The sequence below is a fragment of the Mustelus asterias genome, chromosome 1 (assembly GCF_964213995.1).
Source record: "Mustelus asterias chromosome 1, sMusAst1.hap1.1, whole genome shotgun sequence".
Classification (NCBI taxonomy): Eukaryota; Metazoa; Chordata; class Chondrichthyes; order Carcharhiniformes; family Triakidae; genus Mustelus; species Mustelus asterias.
Window position 1 is genome coordinate 34,365,828 of NC_135801.1, and position 17,797 is coordinate 34,383,624.

Sequence of the window (17,797 nt, forward strand, 5' to 3'; positions counted from 1 at the left end):
ACAGCAGGAAAGAAGCTGTTCTTGAGTCAATTGGTACGTGACCTCAGACTTTTGTATCTTTTTCCTGATGGAAGAAGGTGGAAGAGTGTGTGTCCGGGTGTGTGGGGTCCTTAATTATGCTGGCTGCTTTTCCAAGGCAGCGGGAAGTGTAGACAGAGTCAATGGATGGGAGGCTGGTTTGCACGATGCTTTGGGCTACATTCACGACCTTTTGTAGTTTCTTGCGGTCTTGGGCAGAGCAGGAGCCATACCAAGTTGTTATACAATCAGACAGAATGCTTTCTATGGTGCATCTGTAAAGGTTAGTGAGAGTCGTAGCTGACATGCCAAATTTCCCTAGTCTTCTGAGAAAATAAAGGCATTGGTGGGCTTTCTTAAATATAGTGTCGGCATGGAGGGGAACCAGGACAGATTGTCTTGCATCAACGATCTAAATATTCACTCACTATTTAATACAAAAGCAGACAAGATAGCCCCTATTACTGTAATGCTCCAGGTAAATGGGAAGCCTCTTAAAATGGAATTGAATTTGAAGAGTACTGCGGTCAGATTAACAACCTATACAGAGTTAATATTTTGTGTCCAGAGTTAACTCTGTTTCCCACTCCAAGATGCTGCCAGACTTTTTGAGTTTAAACAGCATTTTCTGTTTTATTTCAGATTTCCAGCATCCACAGTATTTTGCTCTTATTGTTCAGGTCTTTTTGCATTTGGACGTGGACTGTTTCAGTATCTGAAGAGTTGGGAATGGTGCTGAACATTGCGCAATCATCAACGAACATCCCCACTTCTGACCTTACTGTATTTATATGGCTAGTCCAGTTCAGTTTCTGGTCAATGGGAAGCCCCAGGTTGTTGATCGTGAGGGATTTGGCCATGGTAATGCCATTAAATGTTAAAAAGAGATGGTTGGATTCTTGCTTTTTGGAGATGGTCATTGCCTAGCACTTGTGTGGCCACTTAATAACCCAGGCCTGAATGTTGTCCAGGTCTCGTCTTATATGGCATGGACTGCTTCAATATCTGAGGAGTTGAAAATGGTGCTGAACATTGTGCAATCATCCATGAACTTCTGAACTTATGATGGAGAAAAGGTTATTGATGAAACAGCAAAAAATGGTAGGACACAACTCTGAGGAACAACTGCAGTGATGTCCTGGAACTGAGAGGACTGACCCCCAACAACCACAACCATCTTACTTTGTGCCAGGTATGAATCCAACCAGCAGAGAGTCTTCCCCTGATTTCCATTGACTCCAGTTTTGCTAGGGCATCTTGGTGCCATACCCAGCCAAATGTGGCCTTGATATCAAGGGCAGTCACTTTCACCTCACTTCTGAAGTTCAGCTCTGAACCAAGGTTGTAATGAGGTCAGGAGCTGAATGGCTCTGGTGGATCCCAAACTGAGCATCAGTGAGCAGGTTATTGATAAGTAAGTGCTGCTGATTGCACTGCTGATGGCCCCTTCCATCACTTTACTGACGATCGAGAGTAGGCTGATGGGGCAGTTACTGGCCAAGTTGGATTTTGTCCTCCTTTTAGTCCTCCTGGCGGCACGGTGGCACAGTGGGTAGCACTGCTGTCTCAAAGCGCCAGGGACCCAGGTTCAATTCCGGCCTTGGGTCACTGTCTGTGTGGAGTTTGCACATTCTCCCGGTGTCTACTTGGGTTTCTTCTGGGTGCTCCAGTTTCTTCCCACAGTCCAAAGATGTGCAGGTTAGGTTGATTGGCCATGCTAAATTGACCCTAGTGTCTGGGGGATTAACAGGGTAAATATGTTGGGTTACGGGAATAGGGCCTGGGTGGGATCGTAGGCGGTGCAGACTTGATGGGCTGAATGGCCTCTTTCTGCACAGTAGGGATTCTATGATTCTAGTGTACAGGACATACCTGGACTAGGTAGATGCCAGTGTTGTCCCTGAACTGGCGCAGTAAGATCTGGAGTCTTCAGTACTATTGCCGGATTATTGTCAGGGTCCATAATCTCTGCAGTATCCAGTACCTTCAGTTGTTTCTTGATATCATGTGGAGTGAATTGAATTGGCTGATGACTGGCATATTTTTTAATCATTCATGAGATGTGGACATTGCTGACTGAGACAATATAAGCAAAATACTGCGGATGTTGGAATTCTGAAATAAAACAGAAAATGCTGGATAAACTCAGCAGGTCTGACAGCATCTGTGGAGAGAAAAACAGAGTTAACTCTGAATTCAAAATGTTGGCTGAGATTCTCCGGTCTCCCAGCCATGTGTCTCCCACTGGTGGGAGTTGGCATTGTCTGCTCGTGGCAGGAATCTCTGGTCTCGCCCATTGACGTCACCCGACACTGGTGGGAAACCCACAGGTAGGGTTGCGCTGATGACAGGACTGGAGAATCCTGCCAGCATGAACGGCTGGAAAATTGTGGCTGTTAACTCTGTTTCTCTCTTCACAGATCTGCTGAGATAACATTTTGCCCATCCCTAATAGCCCTTGAATTGAATGGTTTGCTAGACAATTTCAGGAAACATTTACAAGTCAACCACACTGCAATGGATCTGGAGTCACATGTAGGCCAGACCAAGCGAGGATTACAGATAAACGACATGGGTTTTTACAACAATTGATTCATAGTCATCATTCGACTTTTAATTTCAGATTCAGGAATTCAAATTTCACCATCTGCTGTAGTGGGATTTGAACATGATTCCCCAGATTATTAGTCCAGTGACAATACCACTATGCCACCTTCTCCTCATCTGTGATGCTGGGGATCTCTGGAGGAGGTCAAGACAGATACTACAATCGATATTTCTGGCTGAAGATTGTTGCGAATGCTTCAGCCTTATCTTTTGCACTAATGTGTTGGATTCCTCCATCATTGAGGATGGGAATATTTCCTCCAGTGATTTGTTTAATTGTCCACCACGATTTATGGCTGGACATGGGAGGACTTCTGTGCTTAGATCTGATCTGTTTAGCTTTGTCTATCACTTGCTGCTTATGTTGTTTGGTAAGCAAGTAGTCCTGTGCTGTAGCTTCACCATGTTGACATCTTATTTGCAGGTGTACTTGATGCTGCTCCTGGTATGTCCTCCTGCACTCTTCATTGAACCAGGGTTAATCCCAAGGCTTGATGGTAATGGTAGAGTGGGGGGGTATGCCAGGCCATGAGGTTAAAGATTGTGGTTGAGTACAATTCTACTGTTTCTGAGCCCACTGCGCCTCATGGATGCCTAGTCTTGAGTTACTAGATCTGTTCGTAATCTATCCCATTTAACACGGTGGTAGTGCCACACAACATGATAGGATGGAACAAGCTGGCAAAGGAAAAAGTCACAGCCCCACCACTTGAAATCTTCAAGACCCACTTTTAGGTTATTTCTATTTCAAAGTTTTCATTATCAGGACCACTATCTCAGCAGGTCATGCTTGGTTTAGCAAACGCTACCCATGTAAATATTGACAGAATACAGATATTATTCTGTGACATTGACACAACTAAAGCAGCAGCAGAGGAATACACAAGTTAGGGGATAACAAAGGCTTGGATGAGGTTTTCAACAGCCATTGGCCTACAGCAAGGACAGAGAAGGGAAATGTTGTGGCAGAGGAATTAGGTTATCTTGGTGATGATGAGGCTACCAGCTCAGAGACTCATCATGGGGTCAAGTAGCACACCAAAGTTGAGAACAATCTACAAAATCAAAATACTGCGGATGCTGAAAACTTGAAACAAAATCAGAAAATGTTGGAAATACCCAGCAGGTCTGCCAGGGTCTGTAGAGAGAGAAATATAGTAACATTTCAGCTCTGGAACTTTCATCAGTTTCAGAAAGTGGCTGGGTGAAGGATATATTTCGTGGCCAGGGAATTCAGTTTGTGGTGAGGTCCAAAGATAATGTGCTGGATTCATCCTCCCGAGGCAGGCGCACAGAGCCAGGAAATCTCTCAGCTCAGAATGGTAAAATCCTCATTCCAGGGATAGGGTACAGAATTGGATCATGCCTACCAGCCCCTCAGGAGATTGGAAGTGGTCATAGGGGATGAGTGGGGGGTTTTTCATTTGTATGGAATGCATGGAGGTTATAGGGTTTGGGTAGAGAGATATGTTGGATATGTTGGCATGGAGAATATGAGGGGCCATAGGGTATGGATACATGGACATAGAAGTACGAGGTGTCATGAGGGTGTAGGTAGAGGGCACAACTGGGCATGGAGAGAATGAGGGTCCTTGGGGGGTGGTTGAGTGGCATAGTTCTGAATGGAGAGTATTAGCGGCCGGGGTGGTTAGAGGGGCATAGGTTAGCATGGAGAATATGAGGGGCCATGGAGATAGGTAGACCTTTTTAGAGTAGATGTAAATGATCTGGAAGGGTGAATAAGGTCAGTAGAACTGTCAAGCTGTCACATTAATTAAATCCCCTGCCTTTTAAAAAAATTAAAATACGACTTGCCTCTATTTATGTGCTAGTTGTTTCAGTAGCTGTTTGTTGACATAACCCTAAATGCTATCATTATAACATTGTTAATGTTTGACTTCTTTCTACAATCTATCACCTTATAGTGGAGACCTGTAAATTCCCCGTTTGATTGATAGCTCAAAGATGGTATTAAAGGATTAACTGTCTTTGATGTAGAGTTATTAATGCAAATGTTTATTTTGTAAAGGGTTAAGTACTTGAGGGGATTTAAATGTATTGAATTGACTTTTATGAATGAGAGGCCTGAATTTTCGCTCCGAAGTTGGGTATGCAGAAGGAAATTGTAGGGACTTTTTGGTTATGACTGACTTACTCATTAATTTATTCCCAGGCAATCATGCAAATACAAGTTAACTCTACCACCCCAATTTATCTTTCTTTGCTGACAGCAGTATGCGGGAGAGTAATCTATTTTATCCTGATGACTCCAGCACAGGCCAAAAGATGCGTAACCCTGTCACACATAGGTACTGGGAGTTCAAGGAACGGAATTTAACTAAGAACCTAAGCAATGAGTATTGACTGGCTGTTTGACTGTAAGAGGGAACATCTTTGCGCATGATCCTGTCCTCACTCTGTATCCATGCCTGTGTACTTTCCAGACATCTATCAGGATCAGGCACTGGTCATTTCTTCCTCTGTTAACTCAGGAGTATGAAAAAGTTATTCAAATGTGAGGAAAGTAAAAGATTCAGTAGCGTTCCAATCACTTCATCCCCAAATTAAGTTTTTACTTTCCTCACTGGTTGGCTAGAAGGAAAACATGCAACAAGAGTGAGAGGAGGCAAATGGGAAAAGGGACTGATAGGAAGAGAAAATACTTACCCAAAATACAATCAGTTGTTTTTTGGAACTTCACTGCCTCCAGTCCACACATAGGTTTCAGCACAGCCGAGCCTGCCCTATGCCCCTTGGCTCCTGCCTCCTCTGACTGGTGCTCCAGTATTGTCCATGAACTCAACTTCCTTATTTTCTCCTGATACTCGCAGCAGTGCCTGGGAGATCAATCTTTCATTCCTGGAGACTCCAGGAGAATTCCTGAAGAGTTGGCCAAGTTTTCCTTCATAAATCAGGTGCAACTCAAATCGCACGCAACATAAATTGGATTTTCTGATACACACCCAAAAAAACAGGCTTATGCATAATTCTTTAGTCTTGATCTGATTAATTCAATTGTTTTACACTTAAAACCCTACCCTGTGTAATTATTGCATAGCTGCTGAAAGGGTAAACATACCTTGTGATATGGTGTGAAACCATACATCAAGAAGGAAAAACCAGTTCACAATTATGACATCCCAGTAAAAATCAGTAGTACTGGAGTCACATTAAGGTATACAAAACCAGTGCAGATACATCATACTGGTACCCTTTATTTTCAGGTTTTACTGTTTTTTTCCTTCATGCAGCTCAGTAAGATCCCAAGGTCCACAATCTGTGTAGAGTTAGCTGTTCCCAGCCAGGTTAGAGTTGGGGTATTATAATTAGCTCAATTCTCCTGAGTTGATGGAGGAAGAATTGGCCAGTGCCTCATCCTAAGAGCTGCTGAATTCCTTCTTGCAGGCAAGTACACAGGTATGGATATAGGGTGAGGACAGGACTTTGTGCAAAGATGTTTCCTTTCACAGTTAAATAACCAATCAATATTCATCGTTTAGGTTATTAGTTGAAGAATGGCCATTGGGGTGAATTACAGAGGGCAGTCAGCAGCCCCCCAACTTCATCCCCCCCCACCCTTGGAAGCATGGTCCAACAAATCAATACCTTCAGGAGAGAAGGGGCAATGGGTAGGGACAGGAAAGTGAATGCCAATGATCTCAGCTTCAACACTCATGAGAGACATATGATACAAAAAAGGTTTTGTTTTAACATTGTCTGAAGACAGCTTTTGTTGTGACTGGAGCAGCATCAGATATTTTTAAACATGAACACTCTCCAGGTTAATGCATTTTGCATGCTCTTTGCGAGTTATGTCTGATAGGAAGGGCTGCATTCTCATATTTCTGGGAGGCCAGCCTCATGTGATTCAACAGAAAGGAAAACACAGATCTGAGCCAAATGGCTCTCCATGGTGCAAAGGGAATATGATGTGCTGCCTGTGGCATGTTTCACCAAGATTTGTGGTCTCAACTTCAACTTTTCCTCCCCGGCTTTGATGTTAAAAGCTGCTGACAGCAAATGGCACACTTTATCTTTGAGCCACAATCAGATAATAAGATTTAAAAGAAAACCTCCTTTAGAAATGAACTTTATTTTCTGCTTATGTTTGTTGTTCCTTTAAAGGTTGGAGTGGCACAGCTGCATGTGAAATGCCTGAGCAAAGAGTGCACATGTAATAAATCCTAGGGTTCTCAGTTTACATGGTTACAACACATCATTAAAAATATATTTAGTGGATGGAAAAGCTATAATGCTGCATTGAGTCTGGTGGAGTTGCATGTACAGAAATCCCTTACTACCTACTCCTGCAATTGGGAATACAAAGTACGAATGTCTGATTTTGAAAGTTAGATATTTTGGCTCAGTTTTTGTGTGTAATGCAGTAGCACATCAGCCATTGTTCCAAGTTTATGAAAACGATGCCGCACCCATCCTGTTTAGTTGGAAAAATAGCGCTTCCAGTTGGCAGCACACAAAAGTTAGCTAGTTGTTGGTCGCTAGGAACAGAACAGATTTTTAATATGTATTTATAGTTTTCTGTGGGCTATCATCCATCTTAATATTTAAAAGTCAATTTTTGGTGACTTGTGAGAAAGCAATTTTTTTGACTTCAACTTATTCCTTCCTCCTGTTGCCTCGATGTCACAGTAAGCTGGTAATGTTGTTGAAAATGAGCTTCAGGAAATGGGGATCCTGCAAGGTTCTCGCTTCCTTCTTTCCAAACTTGTTACAAAGTAGCTAAAACTGTGCGTATGCGGGTGTCTATTTTATTTTCCTGCCAATTTTCTTCCCCTAATGCCATCTACTGAACAGATTGAGGTAGATCTGGGATGTTAAGCAGAGCAGGGAGGAGAGTGTGCTTGTTACAGAATGTGACCTATTTTCCTTTTGTTAACTTAAGTTGAAAGAAAGCCGGGAGCAAACCCTCCCTCTCCTCCTCTTCCCTACCTTTTCTCTGCTGCTTTTTCCTCTCTGTGGTCAACTCAGGTAATTTCACAGCAGAGAACTCCATTCTTCTAATTCAATTTGGTAGAGGGAGGTCATTTATATTGGACATTGAATATGATAAATCATTGTATAAAGCTGCCTATAATTAACTATTTTATAATTAACAGCTCCTCTTGTAAACATTCATACAACAACAACTTGGGATGTGGCGTTGTGATATCATCACTGAGCTAGTAATCCAGGCTAATGTTCTGGGGACACAGGTTCAAATCCCATCATGGTAACTGGTGGAATTTAAATTCCATGAATAAAATCTGGATTTGAGAAGCTAGTCTCAGTCACGGTGACCATGAAACTAACGTTGATTGTTGTAACAAACCAATTTGGTTTACTAATGTCCTTTGCAGAAGGAAATCTGCCTTCCTTACCTGATCTGGCCTACGTGTGATTCCAAGTCCACAGTAATGTGGTTGACTCTTAACTGCCCTCTGAAATGGTCTAGCAAACCACTTAGATCAAGGGCAATTATGGATGGGTAACAATTGCTGACCTTGCCAGCACCACTACATCCCATCAAAGAATAAAGTAAAAAAATCTTGATTTTATATTGCATCATTAAGATGGAAAAGCACTTGGTGGATATGAAATCCAAAAAATGGACACCAAGCCAAAATGTTTTTGAAGCGTGCTGAGGAAACCTTTGGTTAAAGAGGTCAGTGTGCAGGACAATCTTAAAAGGGGAGAGAAAGGTCGAGTCGTGTAGGGGTTTAGGAAGGAAATTCCAGAATGTGGGTCAATAGAGGCACTGCACAAGAAACCAGAATCAGTTGAATCAAGAGTTTTTGAGGAGGGCTGTGAGAGGTGGGGAGGTGGTGTGGAGACCTGTAAAGATTTGAGAAATAACAGAGATAGAAAGAGGTATAGCTATGAAGGTATGTAACATGCTGCCGTTGGTGAGGCTTACAACAGGTTTTGCAAAACATGAACAAGATGAAGGGCATCCACCTGGGGCACATGGGTAAGTATAACACCTCGGGGCCGAGCAGTACCCTGGCATTGCCCACTAGCACCCTGGCACTGGCCCAGTACCGCCCCTGGCACATTTACATGCTAACTGTTTACAAGGTTAAATCAGACAAAGACATAGCTGGAGCTGCTCTCTGAGATGCTTCACACTCATCTCCTCTCAATGAGTGACGTCACTGTCACTTGCTCCTTATGCACATGCTCAGTCATTAACAGTATCGTTAACCCTTTACTCTATTGGAAACGATGGGTGGAATATTCCGGCCGTTCCCTCCGGCAGGATCTTCTAGTCCTCTTCACAGTGACCCCCACCGCGGGTTCCCCAGCAATGGAGAGCGCGAACAACGAGAAATCCCATTGACAGCAACAGGATCAGAAGATTCCGCCACTGGCCAATGGCCATCTGTGCAGGGAGAAGAAAATTCCACCCAATCGATTGTGTGAACCTAAAGAGATCAGCAAAAATCAGCTAATCCTTTAATCCGTTAATCCTTCATTATGCATGGCATACCCCAGATTCTCAAAACAGACAACGGGACTCCATTTACCTGTGGGGAGTTTCAGACCTTCATGAGTACAAACTGAGTAAGGCACATCCACACGGCACCCTACCACCCATCCTCAAACGGCCTGGCTGAACGGATGCTCCAGACATTCAAAAGTGGCATGAAGAAACAAACCACAGATTCCCTGGAAACAAAGCACGTACGTTTTCTTTTCAACTATCGGACTAAGCCACATATGACAATGGGAATAACCCTGGCACAGCTATTAATAGGCCAACGCCTTCAGACTAGGGATAGCCTGACGTTCCCAAATTTGGGCAGCAAAGTTGTAGTAAAACAAGAAGCCCAGAAAAGGGGCCACAATGGTCAGAGACCAGATAGAGTCCGCAAATCAGGCGATATGATCCATGGGAGGAACTTCAGCAATGGTTCGCTGTGAATTCTGGAGGTTATTCTTGAAAAAACAGGACCAGTGTCATGTAGGATGCAAACCAGGGAAAAGACCTTCAAAAAACACATCGATCACCTCTATCACAGGGTACTCTCCACGGAGGTAATCGGTTCTATAGACATGTCACCGTTGGCCTGATCTCCTTCAGTTTCTCCCTATCACTAAACCCTGTGTTCCCTAGCATTTCTGGTATCTTATTTGTGTTCTCCTTTGTGAAGACAGAAACAAAGTATGTATTCAGTTGATCAACCATTTCTTTGTTCCCTATAATAAATTCCCCCCCTTCTGACTGTAAGTATATATTTTCCTTGTAAGCCATGGTTTGGCCACCTTTCCAGTTTTACCTTTGCACCAGACAGGAATAAACAATTGTTGCAGTTCACCCATGCGCTCATCATAGAAATCATCATAGAAACCCTACAGTGCAGAAGGAGGCCATTCGGCCCATCGAGTCTGCACCGACCACAGTCCCACCCAGGTCCTACCCCCACATATTTACCCGCTAATCCCTCTAACCTACTCATCTCAGGACTCTAAGGGGCAATTTTTAACCTGGCCAATCAACCTAACCCGCACATCTTTGGACTGTGGGAGGAAACCGGAGCACCCGGAGGAAACCCACGCAAACACGAGGAGAATGTGCAAACTCCACACAGACAGTGACCCGAGCCGGGAATCGAACCCGGGACCCTGGAGCTGTGAAGCAGCAGTGCTAACCACTGTGCTACCGTGCCGCTCCTTGAATGTTTGCCATTGCCTATCCACCGTCATCTCTTTAAGTAACATTTCCCAATCTATCATAGCCAACTCATGCCTCATATCATCACAGTTTCCTTTATTAAGATTCAGGACACTAGTCTCAGAATCAACTACATCACTATGCATGTCTATCATGTTAGGGTCGCTCATCCTCAAGGTGTGTCGCACAACAAGAGCCAATTATTCCTACCTTATTACACAATACCCAGTCTAGAAAGGCCTGTTCTGTGGTTGGTTCCGCAATGTATTAGTCCAGAAAATCATTCTGTGTACACTCCAGGAATTCCTCCTCTATGGCATTGTGACTAATTTGATTTGCCCAATCTATATGCAGATTAAAATCACCCATAATTACAAATGTTCCTTTATTGCATGCATGTCTAATTTCTTGCTTAATATAATTCCCAACATCACCATTACAGTTTTTTGCCACTTAGTGTTTCGTAGCTCTATCCATATAGATTCCACATTGTCAGAGCTAATATCCTTCCTCAGTGTGGTGTTAATTTCCTCTTTAACCAGCAATGCAACTCCACCATCTTTACCTTTTTATCTATCCTTCCTAAATATTGAATACCTCTGGATGTTTGGTTGCCATCCCTGGTTACCTTGCAGCCATGTCTGCATTCTCCCAGTTATATCATATAGTCTATTTACATCCATTTGTGCAATTAATTCATTCACTTTATTGCGAATGCTCCGCGCGTTAAGGCACAAAGCCTTTAGGCTCGTCTTTTAACATTACTGGTCCCATTCCCATTATTTTTCCCTGAGGCTCTGTTTGAATCTGGCCCTTGGTTTCTCTGCCTATCACGTTTCTTATTTCCCTTTCTGTCTTTAGTTTTTGTCCTTTATTCCCTCTCCTCTGGCTCCTCTGACATTTTAGTTTAAACCCGCCCCCACTGCTCTAGCAAATACTCCCCCAAGGACATCAATACTAGCCCTGCCCAGGTTTAATCCGTCCAGTGTGTACAGGTCCCACCTCCCCCAGAATCAGTCCCAAAGCCCCAGGGATCTCAAACTCTCCCCATCACACCATCTTTTCAGCCATGTATTCATCTGATATATCCTGCTGTTTCTACTCTGACTAGAACGTGGCACTGATAGTAATTCTTTGAGGTCCAACTTCTCAACTTTCTTCCTAAATCCCTATATTCTGCTTTTAGGACCTCATCCCTTTTTTTTCACCTATGTGATTGGTATCAATGTGTACCACAACCATGGCTGCTCACCCTCCCTGTCCAGAATGTCCTGTAACCACTCCGAGACATCTTGGACCCTAGAACCAGGGAGGCAACATACCACCATGGAGTCTCATTTATGGCCACAGAAATGCCTATATGCACCCCTTACAATTGAATCCCCTCTAACTATTGCATTCCCACACTTCCTACTCTTCCCCTTTGCAGCAAAATCAACCAGGGTGCAACAAATTTCGTTTTATCTGTTTTCCTCTGGGAGGTAATTCCCCTAAACAGTATCCAAAAAGGTATATGAATTTTTCAGGGAAATGACTACAGGAGATTGATGCACTGCCTGTCTAACCCTCTTGCTCTGTATAGTGGTCACCCATTCTCTTCCTGCCTGGGAAATCTTGCTTGCGGTGTGACCACTTCTCTACATGTGTTATCCGCGAAACTCTCTGCCTTGCTGATGCTCCACATGTACCCAGCTGCCTGCCGCTCCAGCTTCCAGGAGCTGCAGCCGGAGACACTGACTGCACACATGCTGCTCCTAAGCATTTGAAATGTTCTCTGCTTCCCACATCATAGAATCACAGAATCATACAGTGCAGAAGAAGGCCACTTGGCCCATCAAGCCTGCACCTACAACAATATCACCTTGGTCGATCCCCATAACCCCATGTATTTAGCCTGCTAATCTGCCTGACACTAAGGGGCAACTTAGCATGGCCAATCAACCTAACCTGCACACCTTTGGACTGTGGGAAGAAACCGGAGCACCCGCAGGAAACCCATGCAGACACAGGTAGAACATGCACTGACCCAAGGCCGGAATTGAACCTGGGTCCCTGGCACTATGAGGCAGCAGTGCTAACCACTCTGTCACCGTGCTGCCCATGACACATCATGGCTTGGAGCTCTTCTGCCATGGCTTACCCCTTTAAATTAAACCTTTGAAAGATGCTTGATGTCAGATTATATCCAATTTTCTAGGACCCTTCTTTCTTTGTCCTCATTATTCCTAACTATAACCTTTACAAACTATAAACCACAAAAAAGACCTCTGAAACTATAAGTGATAAAAATATTAAATACTCACCTGACCTTACTCACTACTTACTAATCAGCTCTCTCTCTTGTGTCCTATACTACTGCAGCAGGGCAAGACCACTCTCTGAAGATTTAAAAGTTAAAACGTGAGGAGAGAAAGCAAAATGCACCTCTTTCCCCTCTGCGCCGAATTCCCACTTAGCTCCAAATTCCTGGTACCCACACTCACTCTGGCTGTGTCTCATTCCGGATGGTTCTCCAGGTCAGTCAGGCAGGCTCAAGCAGGATGTAAGGGTATCATCGTGGAGGCCAGGGGGTGTTGTTATAGCAGGGGTGGCACTTGTCATTTCTGATTAAAAGGGAACTCCAAGCTAGAGGGGTGGCATCAAGGTTTCTCAACATTAATGTGCAGGCAAAACAAAGATTAGCTGCCTGCAGATCTCAGAAGTATCCTGTTATTACTGTGTGATAGCTGGTCTTACCCATCATGTTGGGTATGACACATGATCTCCCACTGTTCTTGCTCAAACTATCTTGGAGGACCTAAGAAAAGTGTCAGGGGTTATGGTGGAGTCCAATGTCAGCCTCAGTCTCAATATTCGAGAAGGTTGCAACATAATTCAGCACTACCTGAGGTGGACGTGGCACTGTGAATATCTGCATCTAACCCCCAACAAAGTCATGAAAATCAGTCAATGGATTCTACATGAATACCTTGACCACTGGTGGTCAAGCTTTCGGGGATCGTTTGGAGAGGATGATGACAACTGACCTGTTAAAAACTCTGGGTGCCTTCAGTCAGGTCGTACATTGGATCTGACTTCCTGCTGCTTGTTGGGGACTCAGCTCTAGCATCCAGATCAAAGGGGCTGCCTAGAATCCATTAACGTCACAGCATCCTTTATCCTGATCGCTTCCCTTGAGACCTTTCCAGAAAGTTGCAGGGATTCTGGGTGAAAGCTGCAGTCGACAAGTTCAACACAATAACTGACGCAGATTTTGCTGTAATTTCTGTGTAAGCATGGTCCAGGAAATTCCAGACAATTGTTATTACAATACTTTTCATGCAGAATTGACAAAACATTGCAATGTAAATGAAAGAGAGATTTGAAAATATTTCATGAAATTTAAAGACAATGCCTCCTTTAAAGTGCAGCCACAAGAAATAAAATGACTGTAAGAGTAGTTGATTGAAAACAAACAGGATGAAGAGACCCTCTTGCTAATGTGAGCTCCATCTGTGCATTTCACCCACCCACACTATTAAATACTAGATTGAGTTATTGTGCTACATGTTACAGATTCTCTGGTGATCAAAGTACTGCCTGATGTGCTATGCATCCACAACTTGCTTTGTTCAGTGTTCGATGTCGTCTAGTAAGATATGTATGCTTTTAAAATTACCAAAAAATCCCATCTGCAACATGATCTGTGCAATGCCTTTCCATCTGTGAGAATGAGATCTTGGCACAAAGATTTCTCAGCATAATCCTAACATTCGGGGGCTAACAAAACAACTGGCTTCCCAACGTCAGTGTCACTTTTGACATCGCACATATGTGAAACTTCAGCCTCACCCAAAACAATTTGAATCGCTGAACAAGAGCATTTGTTTATCAATGAATTGGACTCTTGAGTTTTAAAAATTCATCAAATATTTCTAACGTTTCAGGAGGACTGGAACTAAATTTCTTCATTTAAAAAAAAACAATGACCTGGATATTAACAGGTGGATTTCATAGGTAGGGGTGGCGGGGGGGGGGGGGGGGGGTAGGAGTGTTGGACAGGAACCCTGGAATCTGGAAAGTTTTAACTTCTTGGCAGGCACTTTTTGTGCTTGGAGGATTCTACACCTGGGAGTCAGCCTGATTGACAGGTTTGGCATACAGTCTGATGGGGAGTTCTTGGCAGCAGGTCCGAAGACCAGGTCATTCCAATCCCCGGCTTTGGGGGTAGGATGTGAAACAGGGTGGGGGGGATGGGGGAGTTGTTGTGATTAGGGCATAGAACTGCCTATCCCAGGGGATCTGAACAGGGGAATCTTTGTATAGTGGGCCATTTCATGGGAGAGGTGGTATCTTGCCATGGTTTGTGGGCATGCATAGTTACTCCTGCACCGTAAGCAGTGCTGTAAAGGTATTTACTGGAGTAAGATTGCAAGATCTGAAAATTTTTTTATACTGCCCTCTATGTTGGGGAGGTGTAAATCAAGTTGTTCAGTAATGGCTGCCTGCAGTTGTGCATGCATTACACAGTGCAATGCACCATACTTAACTCAGATTGCAGATTCTGGCTGAATGAATCTATCCTGAATACTGGTGTGGCTTCAGAATGGGAAGATTTACAACTGACATGATCTTCTTATGGGCGGCATGGTGGCACAGTGGTTAGCACTGCTGTCTCACAGCGCCAGGGATCTGGGTTCTATCGAGTTACTATCTGTGTGGAGTCTGCACGTTCTCCCTGTGTCTGCGTGGGTTTCCTCCGGGTGCTCTGGTTTCCTCCCACAGTCCAAAAATGTGTAGGTTAGGTTGATTGGCCATGATAAATTGCCCCATAATATCAGCAGGATTAGCAGGGTAAATAAATTGGGATTACAAGGATAGGGCCTGGGTGGGATTGTGGTCGATGCAGACTCAAGGGGCCAAATGGCCTCCTTCTGCTCTGTAGGAATTCTGTGATTCTCAGTCTGGCAGCTGGTAGAAAAATACCAAAAACAAAGAAGACGTCTATATATTACCTTCATCGATCTCTCCCAGGCATTCAACCATGTGGGCAGAACAGTCTATTTAAGCTGCTGGAGAAAATTGACTGCCCAATGTGATCTCCTCTATCCATGACAACATGATGGGTAAGACCAGCTATCACACAGTAATAACAGGATAATTCTGAGATCTGTAGGCAGCTAATCTTTGTTTTACCTGCACATTAATGTTGAGAAACCTTGATGCCACCCCTCTAGCTTGGAGTTCCCTTTTGATCAGAAATGACAAGTGCCACCCCTGCTATAACAACACCCCCTGGCTAAACGACGATACCCTTACATCCTGCTTGAGCCTGCCTGACTGACCTGGAGAACCTATCCACATCATATCTCCTGGGATCTCCTTTCTGCCTTTTGTTCCAAGCTTCCAGTAGTCCCAGCAGTGGCCATTGTGTCCAATGGTGCTGTTGGGACTGATGAATTTGCCCACTGACTGACGTGCAACTCATGGAGGCAACCTCTTTGTCTTTAACGGCATAGTAGCTCTGACAACAGAGTCATCACCACCTTTCTGATCAGTGGATGGGACCAACACGTAGGCCATTAAATTTGGCTGATTGACATACTACCTTCTCTCTTGCAGGTCAAGGTGACTCATAGTTAAAGGGAGCAGCACCTAAGCGACAAGTGTCAGACACAACTATATATTCTCACTCTGATGGAGGAGATAGTGTCTGTCATCATTGAAGGGTGGCATGGTGGCACAGTGCTTAGCACTGCTGCCTCACAGCACTAGGAACCCGGGTTCAATTCTGGCCTTGGGTGACTGTCTGTATGGAGTTTGCATGTTCTCCCCATGTCTGCGTGTCTTTCCTCTGGGTGCTCTGGTTTCCTACTACAGTTCAAGAATTACAGATTAGATGGATTGGCTGTGGTAAAATTGCCCCTTAGTGTCCAAAGATGCGTAGGCTAGATGGATTAGCTATGGTAAATGTGTGGGGTTACTGGGATAGGGTAGGGGAGAAAGCCTCAATGGGCCAAATGGCCTCCTTCTGCACAGTAGGGATTCTATTAAGTGGTAATGACTGAAGTCATGGACAGCAGCAGGGCTGAAAGGTTCGAAGATGACAGTGTCCTCATACCATATTCTCCTTCTCGCATCCAATTTCCCCTCATCTCACAAACTCTTCTGATTCCCAAGATGCAGATAGATAAGCATGTACCTCTTGCTTTCCTCTCCTTCTCTACTACAATCCAATCATTGTGCTATCAAGCTCACACAATATGAATTTATGACAAATAAATATGATCTTATGAAGTCTAAACCTGAACTTGATGCTTTCCTGTAAAACAAAATGGAGTTGAGAGGTCAGGTGACCTTTACTTTCCTGTCAATATTGATGGAACAATAATATCCTTGAATGAATATTCATGTCTGGACAAATCTTAATGAAGTTATTAAAGTACAAATAATACTTTGAGAAATTATTAAAATGCAAATAACCCTTCCTACTAAGGTACTTCTCCAACAATATAAAAAGATTGGTTTCATAATACTGTTGCAGACTCCTCAACTCCAAACTTGAATTCCAGAAAAAGGATGCAAAAAGTTCAATTTTATCAAATGGTATGTGGATAGGGGCCACCTAGACTCCAATGTCAGACAATGTCCTCACCATCAGAAACTATTTAGGACAATGAAAGAGATGCTCTGGTCGTATAACTGAAGCTGGGTTTCAGGGTGGTTTAGTGGCACAGTGTTTAGGACTGCTGCCTCATAGTGCCAGGGACCCGGGTTTGATTCCCAGCTTGGGTCACTGTCTGAGCGGAGTCTGCACATTCTCCCCGTGTCTGCGTGAGTTTCCTTCCAGTGCTCCAGTTTCCTTCCACAGTCTGAAAGACGTGCTGGTTAGATGCATTGGCCATGCTAAATTGTCTCTTAGTGCACCCAAATAGGCATCTGAGTGCGGCGACTAGGGGATTTTCACAGTAACTTCAGTGCAGTGTTAATGTAAGCCTGCTTGTGACACTAATAAATAAACTTAAAACTTTGATAAGGAAATTTAATAAGGCATATTTTGGAGCAGAGATGACAGAAACAGCCTAGAAAAGGGAAAATGGTTGGGATCGTCCAGCCCCATGGCGTATTTCCTGGTAGAAGAGGTACCTGCCGTTGGCTGGCAGCGGGATCTTCCAGTCCCTCTGTCATCAGGGAACGTGCCGAGGGAGGGGGGGGGGGGGGCGGTGGTGGGGGTGTTGCCAAGGATGGGACAGGCAGATGGCACTGGCGGGAAGGGTGGGGAAATTTCGGCTCCATGTCTAAGAAACATCAATGGAGAGAAGCTTGAGTTGACCTTGAACACTCTATCTAAGGAAACCTACCAGGGTTTCATCATCGATATTGACTGGAGTGGAATAAGAGAATCTGCTACTTTGTTAAAGCTGCAGCAAATCCGTCCTTCTAAAACTACCAGAGCTTTTAGCTTAAGTGGATATAAAGGATTACAGGCTTACATTGTTTCAAGCCTTCATCCCAGAGAAA